The following is a 14,584-nucleotide window of genomic DNA, read 5'->3' on the forward strand; positions in this document are numbered from 1 at the left end:
GTGCATACTGAGATCAATTTAAACATAGTTAAATCTACTGAATTAAAAATTGCATTTAACGCTTTTGAATTTTGGTTAGCATTTGCTAGATCATCTGGTGTCCACCGCAATTCTGGTGTTGGAAACACATCCCCATCCACATCTGTGATAGTTGGTGGCTTCCAACCAGTGAGAATAGATCTCCAGGCTCTCTCATCAATGGCTTTGATGTACGCCCTCATCTTGACTTTCCAGTAGGTGTAGTTTGTGCCATCAAGTACAGGAGGTCGCATAGAAGCAGTCATCTGAGTATCCATCACGAATTCGTTTATGTAAAGAAAAATAGGAACAAACACTTAGTATACGTCAAGTGTTGGCTCTTGATGCCAATTGAAAGAATTTATGGTCCCGAATTCGTTTAGTACAGAGATGTTGTCTTAAGTGTTATGACACTTAGACAAACATGCAGCGGAAAAATAACTAGATAAAAACAATACTCAGATATTAAAATGTTCACAAGTATAAACTTGTGAACTTGCCCTTTACAGGACGGAAAAATATATTAAAAACAGTATTCTAAGAATACAAACAGAAGAGGTGCGAAAACTTCTTCCTTATGAATGAATCATTCTCATGATCATTCTTACAATCAAATCTAGATACTAAAAGAAAAATATTAAAAATTCTAGATTTCAAAGAATGTACTCGTAAGGAGTACGTACAACAGATCCTAGAAACACTCTTAAAATTCTCGAGATTAAAACTTCAGCACTCTTTTTGTTTCTTCGAAATCTGTAACATTCTTGAGTCTTGAGTTTGGTATTTATAGACTTGCCAAGCTTCCACTCCTCAGCCCATGATCTGCAAGGAAACCAACCACAAGAGCACTCAAGAAAAAAGGTTAGTGGGTTAGTTAGGAAGTTAGAATAAAAACCACAATTAAACCCACTAAGCACTACTTAGCCCACTAAGTAATGACACTTAGCCCACTAAGTAATGACTAAAATTTAGTTTGAAACTAAGAGAGTTAAAAAACACTTTTGTCTAAAATAACAACGTGTTTCAATTGTAAACCCTTATTCATTTAAAATGCTACCACAAATATCAAGTCCCTTATATTTATGGAGGTAACGTCTTTATAGCAATTTGAGCCCAATTTCATTGTCATTCCTTGAGATTTAATGGCATCATTGATTTACATTTAATTGAAGCCTGTTATGGATGATAAAGAAGAAGATTCGTCAGACTTCTTTCTTAACATGGATAAGATAAATATACAACCATATTACATCAATTACATAAAGTTAAATTAATAAATATGGGGAAAAACGTTTATAGATGGGGATTTATCATTAATACATATAGCAAAACATCATCAAAATGAATTGAAATCTTAATTTTGTCGTTTAAATTGAACTTTACCCTATATTAATTTTACTCCAATCTCGTGCATCGCACATTCCAAAAATCTAGTATCTATAAGATAAATGTAACAAAAATAAGTACATTTAAATTACAATTGAAGACACACAAAGGTACGTTTCATGCAAGAATATTGAACAAAAAATTCCACCAAATAGGTTGTTCATATGGAGAGGACAAGGATCTAGAAATTGACATAAGTTAATTATTTGACTCTACCCAAAAACTAAACAAGGAAAAACTATTTATATTAAATTATACATTAACTTCCCAATAACTAAATAGAATTGCCCAATTAGGAGTAGTGCAAAGTGGAGCTGCTTGGTGAAGCTGCCAAATTGATTTCGGTTGAAAAATACTAAATTGCAATCTCGGTATGGTATTTGATGTGTGAGAAACTTCTTGAAGCTTGTACTTCTTTTCATTCAACTAAAATAAGGAACAATGTACCACAAGGGATGGCCTAGCGGTTGGAGCAAGTGAGTTTGTGTCAATTGACATAATTTTAATCATTTTGCCAACGGTCGCTACGTGGAGCTTGTCACACATGGTTAGCCTAGTGTGGTTTACATCTCTCCTATGGTTTGCAAGCTATTATACAAGAGTGTAGGTTTACCCAGTGCACCTATATGGTTGGCTGCGGTTTCCTTCATCTATCTATACTCTATACTACTTATAAAAGTACCAATATAGTTAGTGGTTTCTTCCCTTTTTTGTAGGTACAAAAATACCCGTTTCATATACAAGATTTGAAGGAGAATATTGGTAATATTATTTATTATTTAATTATTAATACAATTCAAAGTTTATTATATAATGTGAATCGTTAGTTGGCAAACTACTTGGTGGAGTTAATGTTTGATTCACCTTCTAACGTGTATGAGAAAATGACTCTTGAGTTGATTCTTAAAGTTTATTGATATTTAATTTGCATTGTTTCATTGATTTGAGAATTTTTAAAGTTTAGTCTTCAATGTGTACGTAACTCCCGCACAATTGTGGTTTAAATTTTCAGCAAAATGCAAAAAAAAAATATATATTTCTAGGCTTTTGAGATCCTACACCGGGTGAAATACACCGGGTAGATCTTTACCATTCATATACACACAAACACACACACACCCACATTGGTATGTGTAGATCAACGGTAAAAAACTACCCGGTGTAACCTTCACCGGGTGTAGGATAGATAAAATCATATTTCTATGAAACACTTTGCACATAAAAAAAATTAAGATATGCAAGTTCAAGTGATGCTGATGAGCACCATTAAAATGGAGATCTATAATCATGCTAACGGGAAAGAACAATGTAAAACCCATTTATTTATTTGCTATTTTTCCTTTTTATGATAACTTTATTTGTTTTAATTTCTTAGGTGATTATGAGCTCAAATTTTCTTGGTTTGTAGGAATGAATGTTGCAGGGGAGTGCAAACTTGGACTTATTTTCACCGGTAAAATATGGTCATGATTATTTTTTTGGTAAATCAGGTGCTTTTATATTTTGTAGTTTTAATTGGTGGAAATTCCTTTCAATTGGAGTCAATTAATTTATTTAAACCAGAATCGATTGCCCTCCACCAATACTTATTGGTTGTTTAAGTCGGAACCGATTGCCCTTTTTCTCTTCTATTTGATGCTAAAAATCTATTCATTTTATTTTTTGTAAATTCACGTATTCCTCATCAAGAATTAGTTTTAAATAGTTTTGAGGATTTTTAGTAGTTTTATCCATTTCTTTGTTTTTAAGAAAGAAGACAATATTAATTAACCATCGACAAAACCAGGAGGAAGAAACGTATATACCCTCTTATATGTCTGGTTCAAGTTACTCACAAGCATATGACAATGCTTATTGCAATGTCTTGTAACAAATGAAAATAAACAATTCAGAAAACAGGAAGAAATGACCCTAATAAGTAATATCATCAATGAATGCACCAAACGATCTCATCGACCGAACTTCGTCCTGGAGAGCAGTAGTTACTTGAAGACAGTCACTTTCGAGTATAATCATTGTCCAACCTTGGGTCAATGCCTTGTGGATTGCTTTTAAGGCTACAAGCGATCCTCCTTCGACCGGTTGGATTCTTCCCGGAATTTGGTCGACACTCCACCATAAGGCGACGCCATAGGCGTCTCTCGCCATCATTGAAGATTGGAAGAAATCCTTGTTCGCCGAGAAAGCGGTGTCACAATTAATTTTAACTATTCCTCCTCTATATGTTTATATTGTGCTTCAACAATAAACTTAAACTAATAATTTCATCCAACATAATATTTTGCTTTGATCTAAAATAATATTTTTCTTCACTTACCAATTTTTCCTAACCTTATATTGTTAGATATATGTATTTATTTAATAGGGATAATTACAGTTTTGGTCCCCAAGTTTGCACGTTTTTCACTTTTGGTCTCCTATTTACCGCCATCAACAAAATACACATTAATGTTGTCACATTTTAACACATTTAGTCCCTCCGTCTGTTTGACCGTTAAGTAGTAACGGTCAACGGTTGAATTTGAGTTTTTTTCTTTTAGAAAATTACAATAAGACCCATGTATTCTTACAAAATATTCTAAAACCCCTAAAATTTTATCCAACCATAATTTAACCCAATTTCATCAATTAACCTATTTTAACTAATGACCCTGATTTTTAAAAATTGGGTAATCCGACATGGACTTTCTTTTTAACTCGGTTGACTCTTTTTTCGATTGATCTTTTTTTTGCCGTTGTTGATCGATGTTGAATGTTGGGTTAACAACGTTGACATTTTTTATCTTGATTTTTATTTTACTTTTATTTAAATTGTTGAGTAATGGAAAAACATAATTAAAAAAATTCAAAGCTGATAATCGGCGAGAAAATAATATCATAAAAAAGTCAAAATAAAGAAAAAAAGGAAAAAAGCCAACGCATCTCAATTACGGAAAATTTTGAAGACAAAAAGAAAAATAAAAAATTAACGACCGGTGTTAGCCCCAAAAACCGTTGTACTAGAGTCGTTATCTCATTTCCAAATTACTCCACACATGCCTATTTCATCTTCTTCATATGTTTTTGGCAAGAAATTTGGGATGCACTGGCGGTTCCACGAAGAAAAAATTTTGGGGAAGAAATTATGGATTTTAGATTTTTTTTTAAAATTGTATTTAGGCCCTAGAATTTTAAATAAATACTTTTTTAGAAGTTTTTAACTTTAATATTACAACACTTGATATTAATATAGTATTATTATTGTGTTATATATATAGTAATTGTGTTGATCGGAAAAAAAAAGTCACAGGAAATAGTTCGAAAAAAACAAAAAAAAATAAAAAAGTCAACATTGTTAACTGAGAATACGATGTCGGTGAACGGCGTAAAAAACAATATTAAAAAAAACTCAATGCCGAAAAAAAAGTAAGAAAAAAAAATCAACGGCGGTCAATGGTCAGCGGTAATGGTCGTAAGAATCGGGGTCGTTTGTCAAAATTGATTTAAATGATGAAATTGGGGTTAAATTAGGTTTTGAATAAATTTTTAGGGATTTTTAGAATATTTTAAAAGAATGCAGGGGTCTGAGTGCAATTTTCTCTATGAAAAATCCCAAATTCAGCCCTAATTCAACAGTTGACCATTACTTCTTGACAGTCAAACAGACGGAGGGACTAAATTTGTTAAAATGTGACAACATTAGTGTGTATTTTGTTGACGACGGTAATTGAGGGACCAAAAGTGAAAAACGTGTAAACTTGGGGGACTGAAACTGTAATTATCCCCTTTTAATACATCTATCACTATTTGTTATTATTCATGAAAAATGTGATAAAATACAACAAAAGTGGAAAAATATATCTTTTTTTTTTTGTAATTAAAAAGAGGTTACTACGAATAAATATGTACTTAAGAAATATAATGGATATCTTTTATGAACAATTTATCTAATAAGTATATTTTTCAGTATATGTATTTGAAAGTCCTATAAATTTTAATTAAATATATATGTTAAAATGATATCCAAAGCATTAAAAATTATCATTATGTTTATTTCTTATTTATTTGCATTTCATATATATGAATATGATCCACTAAAACTATATAATTGTTCAAAAGGGATTGACATACATATGTTTTTAATGTAAAGGATTATGTTCATCACTTCATTGTATATTGAATAATTTTCGAATTATTTATCTTGTTTTTGCTTGATGAAATTATTTTAAACTAAACAATATCCTGATCAATTTAATATGACCGATAAAAGGTAAAAACAATCAATATAGTTTCACTACTAAAGTAGAATCTCAACTATTTATAAGATATGTATTTTTATTTTTTATGGAACTATTCATAGGATTAATAAGGCTTTCAACAATAGTCACCCCTCTCTAATATCTAATTGTACAAGTCCCCCTTATGAAAATTATTCAAAGCCAACAAGGTCCATGCGCGAGTTGACCGCGTGACACACTCTCCATAAATAGGCATGGGGTTGGTTTTGACTTAGAAAGACATGTATACTCTTTAATGTAATTTTTTTGAAATAAGCCCCGATGTGAAGTTTTTAATATTATCAATTTAGTCCCTTCAATTTTTAACAAAGACCATGGATTGTATTGCAACTTTTTCAGGAATAAACTGAACATAGTTGAGCCCCCGCTCTCCTTCACCGAACACCCTTGCCGACCTCATAAAAGGGTAACTATCCTATAAAAATTAACGGTGTTAAAGATCTGAGGGTTGACTGGTAACTTGAGGGGTTATTTTGTCGCATTTTATAATACATGGGATATATGCGACAATAGTGACAATATATGGTACAATTTGTATTTAACCCTTTTTATATATTGAGTTATTTTCAATGATTAGAGTTTACACATGGTTGGTTAGTGTTACAAGCTAAAAATAGAAAAACAAATTAGTAATATAAAAATGTATCATGCCAACTTGCACGAGCGGTGATATGAAAGCATAGCATTTGAAATAAATTACAATCATGAAGAACTACGTACACAATGCCAATGTAATATATATTTATAAAATTTTCATGTATATATGCATTCACTCTTGTGATATTTTATTGTTGTATTACCCCTAGATGTGGATTATTGATACATTATACGTGGATTAGTACATGTACATTTATCACAATTTCACAACTAATACCTAGCAAGAATGGCATATCACGTAATTTGTTAACATAATAATTATCCTCTCTTCTATTTTTTTTATATATAAAATATATATTCCTATTGTAGTTTAAGGTACATATTTTGGTAGAATTCATTTAAATAGAAACAATTTATATTTCTCAATTAATAGAATAAATTATTGTATTAAATTATTATACTGATCATATATTTGATTTTAATATATTAAATTGAGTAAAAAGCAGTGTACTCTTAAACTCAAAGAGTAAGATTATTGTAGAGATGTGTGTTGTTGAAATGTTTGTTTGGTTCCATAGAGAACTTTTTAAAGGGATAAGTGAAAAAAATAGGACATAAATTGTAGGAGGAGTATGATGAAGGGTAAGGAGGATTGGCCGGAGATCGAAGATGGGTGATACTAGATGGAGGTGGTGAAGAATAGCGTAAATCATGAAGTATATAAGGGTTCCTCAAACTCACGAGATTCCCGCATGCCTAGATATCGGCTGAAAAATGCCTGAAAATATCAATTTTCGGGATCAGTGCAATGAAAGAACAAGTTTACATAAAAACATGCAAAACTATTTTGCATAGGGGGCAAAGTGCAAATCGATCCTTAGTTTGTGGGCAACTGTTTTTTTATTCAATGATAAGATTTTCTATGATATCTTAGAAAGTTATGAAATGTAACATAACATGATCTGAAAATTTTACCTAGGAAGTTGTGAAGGTAGCATGCATGCAATCTCTATTTATTAATGGTTGAACGTGAAATTTGGAGTCGCTTTCTTATAATTATACAAATAACGAAAGTACTTTAAGTTTTGATTTTATTGTAGCATCCTTTTGAGAACTTTATACCAAAATGTCTGATATATTTATAATATTGTATTTAAATAATTATATATTTTAAGGATAAATACACAGAAGGAAATATATAAAATAAAAAAATTAATATAATAATGAACTAGCGTGCAACGCACGTGCATCTTCCTAGTACTTATAAAAGGAGGAATAAATAGTGGTTTCTTCCATTTTATGTGCTTCCAAAAATACCCGTGAGATGGACCAGATTAAAAGGTTACTAAAGTAATATTTGTTATGTACTAAGTAATTAGTCTTATCTATCTAACTTCACCGAACATATAAGAAATTAAACTGAAAGGCCCTCTAATAAAACCTAAACGTCATTAGCAATACCAAGAATCCAAAAAATATATATATACTTACAATCATGTCAAACACAGTCACATACATTATGTCAAACATGTGCATAGAGTTATATTTTTGAAATTTTGGCAAAGCAAGTTAATTACTTCTATCATATATATCCAAATAATTGCTGAACTTTTTTTACTAGACCAAAGTTTTGATTTTATTCTCTGTTACTTTTTGTTCGTGTTTTGCATTGTACTATGAATTGCATATTACAATGCATATTTTATAAATTTATGAAAGCTTAATAAACTATGATTTAATTGTTTTCACGTTGACGTCTCCCAGCGGCTCGAAAAGTGCATTCGATTTCGGGATCAAACGGTTCTCTAGCAAGATCAAGTCTCCTGCGCATACACAGTACCTAAAGCAAAAATAAAATAAAACGAAAATTAAATGGGTGAATCGTGAAAATTGTTCAAATTTAGAGCTAAAATAAAATAAATAATTAAAATATTCCCCGGCAACTGCGCCAAAAACTTGTTGGTTGATTTACCTACACGCAAGTGCACGTATCGTACAAGTAATATAGTGGACAATTAAGTTCGGATATCGAACCCACAGGGAATATTTAATTATCTAAACCTAGACGCTAAATTCTATCAACTATTATCAAGCCCACCCAGAACAGTCGAATTTTGAGAGAATTAACTAAATTAAACTAAATTAAAAAGCAAATTAAAAAGACAAGAACACGAAAGCAATTAAAAACGAAGGTTTAATCAGAGTAAACAAGCCTAGGATTTTGTTATTCCCCCTATGTGATTATTATTCCCCCAATTCCTTCAATTATGCAAGCAATTAACCCGGATTATTAACCTGAGATGCTAAATTAATCATAACCCGCTTTCGCGTGTATTACGATTATAATACTCTACATTCAATTACTATTTTCCTATGCAATTAATTCTAGAACACAGCATTAAGCACAAATTTCAATAATGGCTACCGCAGAGATTAACTATATTCCTATGTTAATACCTCAAAGGCTCTTCTACCACAGTTCTAATTATTAACTTGATCTTCCGATTCATGCGATTAACAATAACATAAAAGCACATAAGGTGATCAAGTTCATGCACTTAATAAAACAAGTAGAAGAAATAACCCGGAATTAAAACTTGCATAAAATCATAGAATTGTGTTCATAAATCCCACATAGGGTTCCAAATAAAATCCTAGAAATAAGAAAATTAGCTACTCATGATTAAAGAAAAAACGCAAATAAAATTAATCATAAACGATAATTCGAATTATTCGTCTTCGTTATTGCTTTGTTGCTCTTGAAATTGCGTCCAAAAGATTCCCAATTGTGTGTTATATATGGTGAAAAACTTGGGGAAGAAGGCAGTTTCCTTGTGCAATTAAAATTCCTTTATTGCGCTGCCTTGGGGTCTTGGACGGCCGTCCCACAATTTGAACTAAAACTCGGACGGCCGTCCGAGCTTTAAATCTTCAGAATATTGATTGTTTCCCTTTTGGCCTATATTTTCTCCAAAAGTGCAGTTTTGACCCCATATTTTTCCAATTCTTCAATTTGTACCTAAAATACAATAAATCAACTTTTTAAGCACCAATTATCGTTAAAACACACCAAAAGCTCAAATAAAAAGGTACGATAAAGTGTAAAAATATACACTTAACAATTGCACGAAAAAATTTCAGGCGTTTAATGATGAAAACATAAGCTGAATTTTGAAGCATATAGAGAAAAAAAATATGAATCTCGGTCCTGCTTCCGACTGATATAGAACATCAACGATATTGTTTTACGTCGTTTTCAAGGTTCGTGAAAGTCAAAGAGAGTCAAACCTCTAGCTTGTCTTCTTTAGCCCTGTGATTATGTGGAAGCACGCGAAATTCTTCGGTCAGTTTGAAGCACGAATCGACATTTTCAGGTGACACAAAATCAACTGCAACCTTAATGCATGACTGCACAATACAAAAAATGAAATAAAATCATTGTTAAGAAATTATGATATTTGAGAATAAGTACAAAAACGACCACTTTTGCGCAGGTAATCATTATAATAAGGGTTTTTTTCAAAAACCACCCTTGTGTAATTTTGAATGGTCAAAAAAGCCCTTGTGTTAAAAAAATTAGCAAAACCCTTCCTATGACGGGAAGATGGGGAAGAGTGCACAATGCTTCAATTTTAACATTTTTTATGGGTTGGGTATTTTTTTTAATTTTTAATTAAGGATATTATGGTCATTTTATCTAAGTCAACAGCAACAAAATGAGATAAGGGGCAGTGTGCATCGTAGATGATAAATTTTAATTTTTTAATTTTTTAATTTCTAATTTTTAATTTTTAATTTTTTAATTTTTTTTTATTAATTCTAAATTTGGAAAAATTACTGTACTGAAAGTATACTACACATGACTACAGTGTCAATAGTCATGTATAATTATATATAGTCGTGTACTGTTATTTTTACCCCAAAATTCATCTACACCAACAAAATTCACAATTTGGATCTTGATATTATAAATCAATTAACAAACAAAAAATGAAAAAACACAATCAAATGCATATGTTCTTCAAACATGAACAAGCATTACTGTACATTAAAAAATCTATAGCATACATATAACTATATGTTACTACATGTGACTATTTGTTATCTATAATTATCTATAGTTATATATAGTGACATAAAGTCTAGACTACTGTAGAATGGATCCAACTTTACAAGGCACTTCGCCGCATCTTATTCTCGGCGTGTCATAAAATAATAATAAAAGCAAAACCTGCGACAAAAAAATACAAGTTAAAGAGTAAAATGGAACATGCGAGTTAGATTACATGAAATATATAAAAAATCATGATTTTTTTTTTTGTGATAAATTTACTGTACTAAAATCGACTACAAATGACTATAGTGTACTACAAGTATTATAGTCATGTATAGTTATATGTAGTCATGACTATACATGACTACATATGACTGACTATATTTGACTGTATATGACTAAATATAACTGTATATTCACCTGACTCAAATCACCCATGTAAATAACCACTACTGGTTAAATTTCTACAACAGACAAACAAAGCTCTCACACTTGAGGCATTTCGAATCATCTTCAAATAAATACAAAAAATAAATTGCATATGATTTATAATAAAAAGGAAAAAGATAAGAATCAAACAAAATAAAAAATCAAATTAATTCAAAAAAAGAAAAATATTTTAATATTAATTGTTCACAGATCTTCAAAAACATAGTAGATCTGATTTTTTTTTTATAAGAAATAATAGTTCTCGTTTGAGCCCTCCCCCAACCAAAAAAAAGAGACGAAACTAAAATAATAACGTAGAAATCATTTCAAACGGAAGTAGATGTTTTAATACAGAGTTCAAAACGGTGGGAGGAGCAACGACGGCCGGCGCAAGGCGGTTGCGGAACAGCGGCGCGCGGCGGTGTCGGAGCAGCGAAATACTGTGTCGGAGCAGCGGTGGAAAATAGTGGCAATCGGCGCAAGGCGGTGGAGGAAGGAGATGTGGCAGCAGAGGATTTGTAAGAGGGAGAGTTAGAGAGAGAAAGTTAGAGAGAGATGAAGAGAGAGGGGAAAATTCGAGAGAGAAAGTTAGAGAGATGAAGAGAGAGGAGAAAGTTAGAGATGGAAAGTTAGAGAGAGAGATGAAGAGAGGGAAAAGCTGTGACGTGAGTTTGAGAGAAAGAGAGAGTTAGGGAGAACGGCTGTGTGTGGAAAAAAAAAATGTGGACTAAGGTTTTGTGTATTGAATTAAAACTAAAATGATAAGATAGGTACTTTAAGTTGTTTAGAGAGTCTCCCTAATTAAGATCAGAATTTGGGTTTTTGGCTAAAAATAAAAAATTTATTGGGCCTCATATATATTTTTAAAACTAGGGGGTTTATCACTCATTTCACCCAATAATAATTGCAGGGAAATAAAACTAACACCACCAATCTGTAAGTGTCAGGTAGCAAATGAATATTAAATCAGAAGATTCTTCTTGGTGATCAGCTATTGTCATGACACAGCTTATGCTGCTGTAGTTTCCCTTCATCAGACAATGAAACGCATTTCCGAATCCGAATCCAAAAATCTTCTTTTCATCTCAGAAAAGCTATCTATCCTTGATGAAATGGATTCAGTTCTCGATAAAATGGCGGAGCTTCCCAGCAATAAATATAAAAAAGAAAAAGAAAATGGCATATCATCCTCTTCCGTTAGCAGAACAGGGGAGACCTCACCATCACCATCACCACCTCTGCTCCGCCGCGGCCGCTCCACCACCACCATCATAGGTGTAGAACCAAATCCTCCACCGCCATCTAATTCACTATCCACGCCGCCTCCGCTCCAACCCTATCCCGAACAAACTTATCCAAATTGATTCGATTGATAAGTGGTTGTTGGTTGAATCTGGTTCCTAATTTGCTCCGGCAGTTTGGTTCATCAACAAACATGAATGTGGGGTTGCTGTTGGCGGCGGGACTGGTGTAGGGGTAGAGTGAGGATTTTAATTAAGTTATGTCAAATTGTAATTTAATCCCTCAAATTTCTGCATCGTTTTTCACAAATTCAATTTAGTCCTCTAACTTTAAAAATTGTCAATTTAAACAGTCTTCTTGAGAATTAGTGCTAGTACTGTAGACACATCATTATGTGTTTCAAATTTTCTCCAAAAATCAACCGTCACTTTTTTATTTTCATACAAAATGTATTTTGGTGGGATTTCAAGTTTTTTTTTTTTTTTTTTTTTTTTTTTTTTTATCTTTCTGCAGTGGGCTTTTCGATTCTCTTTGTCTCTTTTTTGTTTTGTTTTTTATTAAAAAGATTTGGACATCTTCTAGGCTCTTCCATTTGCTGCCACGTGGTGTCGTTTCTTATGGACATTGTTTTTTGGTGGCACGTGTCTCCGGTGGGACTTCTGGTTCTTTGTTACCGTTCTGGTCGTCGGACACGGTTATGTCGCTGTCGTCTTTTTGATTAGCAATCTCATCTTCTTCCATGCATGTATTCGATTTGATTATCCTTCATTATATCTTCAGTATTTAAAATTTCGAACATGTTTCCGTTGTTTCTTTCACAATCATTGTTCTCTGTCCTCGAGTTTTTTCCATTTTCGGAACTCGTGTGATTTTTCATTTTCCATACGTGGGTGGTGCGTTTACTTTGATATTTAATATTCCTATTCTGTCCTTGTGGGTATGAACTTGGCGGGTTTCTAGATAGTCGTTTTTACTGGTCTTCTTCTGTCTATAATGCTTCATTAGTTTTTATGGTCCAGCTTGTTTGCGATTTTGTCTTGGTGTGTGTTATTGGTGATTGGTTCCTCCAGTACTTGTGTTATTTCTCTACACTGATTTGGAAAATGACCAACGCGTCCACAAGAGGAGCAAAAGCATGTGCTGAGCTCATAAGTTATTTTTTGTTTGAAGTTATTTATATAAACAAAAGGAGGGAGATGTTTTTCCGTTGAAATTTCAATACAGACTCGCGCATATATGTCTTCCTCTTGAAATTTCATTAGTACGTATATCCATTTTTATACGCCTACCAATCGCATTCGCAAGCTTGAACAAAGCAGCTTCTTGAAAATATTCGAACTGGACCCAGATAAAAACTTTTCCTTCTTTAAAATTTTGTTTTCTGAAAGTTGGTTTCCATTGAAAAGTAGCAAGGTAGTACTGAAACATATACCACGGACCATCCGCTAGCGCCACAAAGTATTCCTCTGATTCAGTAAATTTAATCACATAAAATCCTTCTCCGAGATCGGTAGTGTCCAAAATATCCTTTGTTTTCCATATTTTATGAAGTCGAAAGTTGATATCCACAATAGATTTTTTAAGGCCCATAGTTTGTTACAATAAGACTTCTCTTCCATGGTTTTCTTATTTCTGTTAATTCATGATCAGAGAAAGAGATGTGTCGGACTTGGTCATTCCCTTGTGGGTACTCTTCCTCAGCATCCATTGGAGAGTCTTCCTCAATATACTCAAACCATGTTGGGAAATAAACACGTTTGGATGTTGTCATGAGCTTTTTCTTGTAAAATATAATTTCTTTTTTAGAGGGATCAGCACTATTATTCAAAAATTTCGATTTAAGACCATGCATAGTTTGTCCAGAAGGAGGGGAACGGGTAGAGAGGTATGGTGTTTTGCTGGGATGATTTGACTGGGAGTTTGGTGGAGGGATTATGGATTGGTGATATGGCTGGTTGACGCAGGACGGAAGCACGGTAAAGAATTAATTTCTACGAATTAATCCTATAGAACAAAATAACATTTGGAATTCACCGAAAACTCTGGAATCCACAGAAAAATAGAGAAAACTCTAAATATTTTATTAAAATTAGAAATTCTTCTTAAAATAAAGTCCTAAGGCAGCTATTTATACTAAAAAACTGAAAACCCTAATTAAACTAAGAAAATACTAAAAATTACAAAAAACGGCAAAAACGAGTTAGAGTCTGATTCTAGTAGATCTCGTAATTTTGGGAACAACCCAATTTACGGAATCCTAATCCGATTTTTCTATGATTTGATATTAATTTTATAAAACTTACCTAAAATAGCAAAAACGAACTTTTGGGAGTCTAAACGACGTTGGATTGCTGAAATTTGACGTGATTCATGAGCTTTTCTCATGAGTTTTGTTCCTTGCGCCGTTTCACTTGAGATAGAGTTCGTTTCGTACTCAAATACAATTTGAGTTTTTTCGAAAACCCTTACTTTTCCATAATTTCTTTCGATATTTCCACCAATGCCCATTAATAACTCTTCTCTGAATTAAATAGTTATTTTGCAAGTCGAATCCAATTTGACGTCCCTTATCACTGGTTTT

The sequence above is a fragment of the Erythranthe guttata genome, chromosome 1, assembly GCF_056151865.1.
Source record: "Erythranthe guttata isolate IM_541 chromosome 1, IM_541, whole genome shotgun sequence".
NCBI classification, from domain to species: Eukaryota; Viridiplantae; Streptophyta; class Magnoliopsida; order Lamiales; family Phrymaceae; genus Erythranthe; species Erythranthe guttata.